This window comes from Lithobates pipiens, unplaced genomic scaffold (genome assembly GCF_037356315.1).
Source record: "Lithobates pipiens isolate NorthernLeopardFrog02 unplaced genomic scaffold, aLitPip1_a1.2 Scaffold_1, whole genome shotgun sequence".
Taxonomy (NCBI): domain Eukaryota; kingdom Metazoa; phylum Chordata; class Amphibia; order Anura; family Ranidae; genus Lithobates; species Lithobates pipiens.
Window position 1 is genome coordinate 215383288 of NW_027507685.1, and position 6002 is coordinate 215389289.

The window sequence follows — 6002 nt, forward strand, 5'->3', positions numbered from 1 at the left end:
ATGACGAAGGAGGGGTGCAGACCAGTCGCCCAAAATCCCTCAACACCAGTTGTCAGAATACAATAGCCGCAGTGGGAGATTCATCCATCTGCACTGTTAGGGTGGATGAAAGAAATCTATGTACAGTATACGTGGCCAGCTTACATTTTGAGAAAATCAGTTTAGAACGTACATAGGGCTTTTACTCTTCCCTTCAGCAGCCTAAATGTGCAGCAGAGGAGTAAAGGAAACTGTATAAGCATGTTTTTTTGAGTTTAGGCATTTTCTTTTTTCTACCACTGATCTCCCCTAATGTTATCCTATGTGTCTGTGCACACATGGATGTTTTTAGCAGTTTAGTAGCAGGGGAGTTAAAAGGATGCTTTCTGAATGCCCTAAAATCACATCCAGGAAAAGGAATTTTGACCACAAAAAATGCTGAATGCTGCTAACCAGTTCCCACTGGGAGGACGTCCATGGAGGTCCTCCAGTTTCAGTGGTTATACCGGGACGATGTCTGCATCTACAGGCATCATGGCGGCTTGTATCTTTTCAGCCGGCGATTCCCTGTAAGGCAGAAGTGATCCGATCCATCAATTCTGCCGGTGGCGGTCCCATTCCCCTCCTTCAGCCGCCCCCTCTGCGATGTGATGGTAGAGCCTGGGTGCAGCCGGCGGCGATAGCTGCCCCGAACAGAGAGAGGGGAACTGATGTCCTTCCTCTCTCTCTGTAACCCTGAAAACCGGGAGCCGCAAGTAGTTTGTCACTTTCGGTCCCGCCTCCTTGTTTACCTGGCCGCCAGTGGCCAGGAAAGCAGCTGATCAGATTGATCTGTGTCTGATCGGCTGCATGGAAGGCCAGACGAGAAATTTGGGGTCTAATAGACCCCAGATCTCTCCATAAAGAGGACCCATCATGGCCCATTCTGTCACAAGGGATGTTGTCCATCCCTTGTGATAGCAATAAAGTTAATCCAAAAAAGAAAAATGAAAAGAAAATATTTTTGTATAAAACAAATAATAATAAAAAAATTTTTTTTTAAAGCGCCTCCATCCCACCGCGCTTACACGCAAATGAGAACGCATCCGTTACTCCCGCACGCATATGTAAGCGCCGATCGCACCACACATGTGAGGTATTGTCGCAAACGTCAGAGCGAGAGAAATAATTCTAGTGCCAGATCCCCTGTGCAACTCTAAACTAGTGACCTGTAAAAGCGTTTAAAGTGTCACCTATGGAGAATTTTAAGCACCGTTGTTTGCCACTATTCCACGGGCAGATGCAATTTTAAAGCGTGACATATTAGGTATCTTATTACTCGGTGTAACATTATCTTTCACATTATACAAATAAAATGGGCTAACTTTAGTGTTTACTTAATGGCTCCCCTACACATCTGCTAACATGCACACCAAAACGCACGGTGTCATGCAATTTTGCAACAGGGTCAGGGACTTCTTTTGCATGTTTCTCTTGTGCCCTACACGTGACGCACAGAAACGCAGGTGTGCACCTTCACACCTGCATGGTTTGCCCGGAGCCCTAAAAACTGTGTATTGATTCCCGAGGAGGAGGAGGTAACGTTTCACTGTGAAATGAATCAAACTTTTTCCACGAATTACTTCTTTTAGATTTGGATTGCAGATGCAAAGCACTTTTGCACTCTTCTTCCACAGAGCGAGAGGAAGTATCAATAAACTATGAGTGCGATGTTGTCACCACACTTGTGCTTCATTGAGTACTACAATTCCTGTGCTACGGTGGCAGATGAGACTTGAGGTTTTACCAATGGGTAAAAGAACCCCCAGATTCTATAAGTGGGGGGGGGGGAGCGGTTTGACAGTTGAGTGGATCATGTTTCATTATAAATATGGACGTAACATAAAACATAGTTCAGAAAGGGGGGCCTAGCTATTAAAGGAAGTGTATGACCAAAGCTTTTTTGGCCCTACTTCTCCTCTATCACAGGAGAGCACTTTGTTCTGCACTCCTGTGACCCCTTTTCAGCTGACAGCGGGCTAAAACCACTGTTGGCTGACGTCACTCAACTGGTCCCGCCTTTACAGTCAGGATCTGCCCAGAAGACTGGACTGTCAGCTGGCGTAGCCTTTCAGCAAATCGCTGGGCGACTAAGCCAGCAACTTTTGCCCCTCCACAGAACGGTGCTCCAGTGAGCACCGGAGGAGCAGAGAGCGATGACTGACACTGAACACCAAGAGAGCGATTTCTGTTTACTGAACACCAAGAACTGAACGATAAGCCGCCGTTGATTGCTCAGTTCTCAATCCGCGTACACATGACCGAATAAACTCTGACTTTGGTTTTTCCGACGGAGTTCTGCTGAAACTGTCTTGTGTACACACGATCACACCAAAGTCTGAGAAGAACACAGTGACGTACAGCACGTACGACGGGACTAGGAAAAGGAAGTTCAATAGCCAGTAGCCAATAGCTTCCATCTCGTACTTGCTTCAGAGCATGCGTAATTTTTGGTCCGTCGGAACAGCATACAGACGAGTGGTTTTCCAGATAGGAATTGGTAAATAAATATTTAAAACATGTTCTATTTCTAGGTCCGTCAGAATTTTTGAAAAAAAAAAAGTCAGATGAGGCATACACACGGTCGGAATATACGATGAAAAGATTCCGTCTGACTTTTTCTGTCGGACATTCCGCTCGTGTGTACACAGCATTAGAAGCAGCGAGGGACAAATACAGCATCAGACCTGAGTATAATTTTTTTTTTTAAAGAATCCCTGCCTCTCTTATAAGCCAATTGAGCTTTAAAACCCGCTTGCTATTGGCAAAGTGTAAATGTAACTTTAACCGCTTACCTACAGGGCACTTACACCCCCTTCCTGCCCAGGCCATTTTTCAGCTTTCAGCCCTGTCGCACTTTGAATGACAATTGCTCGGTCATGCTAAACTGTACCCAAATTAAATTTTTATAATTTTCTTCACACAAATAGAGCTTTCTTTTGGTGGTATTTAATCACTGCTGGGTTTATTTTTTACAAAAAAAAAGACCAAAAAATTTGAAAATTATTTTTTTTTGCTCAGTTTCTGTCAGTAAAGTTTATTAAGTAATTTTTCTCCTTCACTGATGTGCGCTGATGAGGCAGCACTGATAGACTGAACTGGTGGTCACTGACCAGGTGGCACTGATTAGGTGGCACTGAGGAGGCACTAATATGCCGCACTTATGGGCACTGATATGTGGCACTGATGGGCACTAATAGGTGGCACTGATAGGTGGCATGGATAGGCGGTACTGATGGGCACTGATAGGCGGCACGGATAGGCAGTGCTGATGGGCATTGATGGGTGTCACTGATGGGCAGCACTGATAGGCGGGACTGATAGCCAGCATGGACTGGCATCACTAATGGGCACTGATTGGTGGCACTTATGGGCAGTGGTGGGCAATTGATCCCCTGATGAAGTCACGTGATTGATGTAACGCGTAGGGAGTGGCCGTCGCAATACCGGAAGTGACGTAAGACTGGCGGAAGACGCCAGGACACCATTTTCATTGTGTGCTGTTTAACTTTTTTTTAAATGTGAGAGTCTTATTCGTTTTTTAATCTATTAAACCGCTAGTTTTTACAAAAAATACTGCACTATTGGAGCCTTCTCTTTTTCCTTTATGTGACTATATGGAGTGGCATATGTTTGTGAACACCGCTGCCTATACCACAGTACAGTTATTACAGGAATGAATGGCCCTCTGGTGGCCCGCTGTGGATGTTCATAATTTGGGAGATATTTACTGCTGAGGACCCCCTGCTGGTTAAAGAGAGAACAGAGGCTGCCTATTCTATTTGATGTGCCTTTTTTTCCAGAAGTAGAGGTGAGAGTTCTGGGAGCCCATATCCTTCCTTGCTACACAAATACGTTTTTAATTACTTCTCCTCTGAGTTGAATCTATCTGAATACCTCTGGTGCCGTTGAATTATATTGAAAGACTTGCTATATGGACTAAATTTTGAACTCACTTTCTATATATTCATTTATTTATTTTAAGCACGTAGCACTTTTTACTATTACATATTGTATTTGCACAGGACCATTATTGATTTTATTTCTCACTGGTTGGTATTATGTGAATACTACTAGGTCCAGCTGCAGCTATTAGCACTTTAATTGCTATTTGCACGTGTACACTTTTTAGTGACACTTGTTTGGTCTAATTTAATTTATTTATTTTATTATTACTTTACTCATATTTATGTTTTGTGTATGAGGTTTTCCACCACATTTATATATATATATATATATATCACTAATTTTTTTATTCGTAATCTTATACCTATAAGTAGTAGCGCAAAGGCTTCTTTCTCACTTTTTTTTTGGTGGGTATTCATCGCCGGCACTGATTTGTGGCACTGGTGTCGCTATTGTAGTGCCCTGATTACATGTATAGATGTCTCCTGTGAGGAGATGCTGCTGATGGGCTCTCCTCGCCAAACACTCTGTCAGTGTGAGGCGAGGAGCACTGATTATGGTCTCTCCGTGTTTACATGTGTCCGGCTGTGATTGGACACAGCCGATCACATGGTTGAAGAGCCACGGAGGCGGCTCTTTACAGAGATTGGGGTCGTGCCGTGTCCTAGCAACACGGCACGGCCACGATCCCCCTGCAGGCGCAATTACGGTCGTTCTGGGACGCCATCATATGACGGTGTCCCAGAACAAGAGTCGCACCGCTCCGCCGTCATTTGACAGTGGGTGGGTGGCAACTAGTTAAAGGCTAAGTTCACCTTTAACAAAAAAATAATAATAAATGCACATATTTTTACAGGTAAAAAAATGTACATTTATTCTTTTTGCTCTACAGGAGCCTGCAAAGTATTGCACCTGTGATCAGAAGATTGCGTGTGCAATGTTAGGTTCATGTGCACTGTGTATAAGTGTTCAATTTGAAAGCTGGAGGGAGTGTGAATGGACTATGAGTGGGCTGATCAGACCGTTCGGAAGTCTGCAGAGACCACAAGTGCAACTGCTGCAGTGGCAGATGGGGCTGGCACAGCCACGCAATATTCCAGCTCTTTTTTCATTGGGAAGGGTGGGGTAGAAATATACAGTATCTCACAAAAGTGAGTACACCCCACATTTTTGTAAATATTTTATTACATCTTTTCATGTGACAGCACTGAAGAAATTACACTTTACTACAATGTAAAGTAGTGAGTGTACAGCTTGTATAACAGTGTAACAGTGCTCACTTGGGCTTAGGTCTGGAGACATGCTTGGCCAGTCCATCACCTTTACCCTCAGCTTCTTGAGAAAGGCAGTGGTCATCTTGGAAGTGTATTTGGGGTTTTTATGTTGGAATACTGCCCTGCGGCCCAGTCTCCAAAGGGAGGGGATCATGCTCTGCTTCAGTATGTCACAGTACATGTTGTTATTCATAGTTCCCTCAATGAACTGTAGCTCCCCAGCAGCACTCATGCAGCCCCAGACCAGACACTTCCACCACCACGCTTGTCTGTAGGCAAGACACACTTGTCTTTGTACTACTCAACTGGTTGCCGCCACACACGCTTGACCCCATCTGAACCAAATAAGTTTATCTTGATCACATCAGACCACAGGACGTGGTTCCAGTAATCCATGTCCTCAGTCTGCTTGTCTTCAGCAAACTGTTTGCGGGCTTTCTTGTGCATCATCTTTAGAAGAGGCTTCCTTCTGGGACGACATTCTTTTTTTCAGATCCCCAGAGAGTTCTTTGCCATGAGGTGCCATGTTGAACTTCCAGTGACCAGTATGAAAGAGTGAGAGCGATAACACTAAATTTAACACAACTGCTCCCCATTCACAAATATATATATATATATATATATATATATATATATATATATATAAAATCTTTGATACAGTTTATACAGCGGCCACATGCTTTAGTAAAGGAAATTGTTTGCTAGGGCCCCCTTGGCCCAAATGAACTACAGTATTTAATGTAAAAGCAAAGCTGGAGCTGGGCTGTAAGATTTTATTAAAGAACTCAAAACAACAAAACAGAG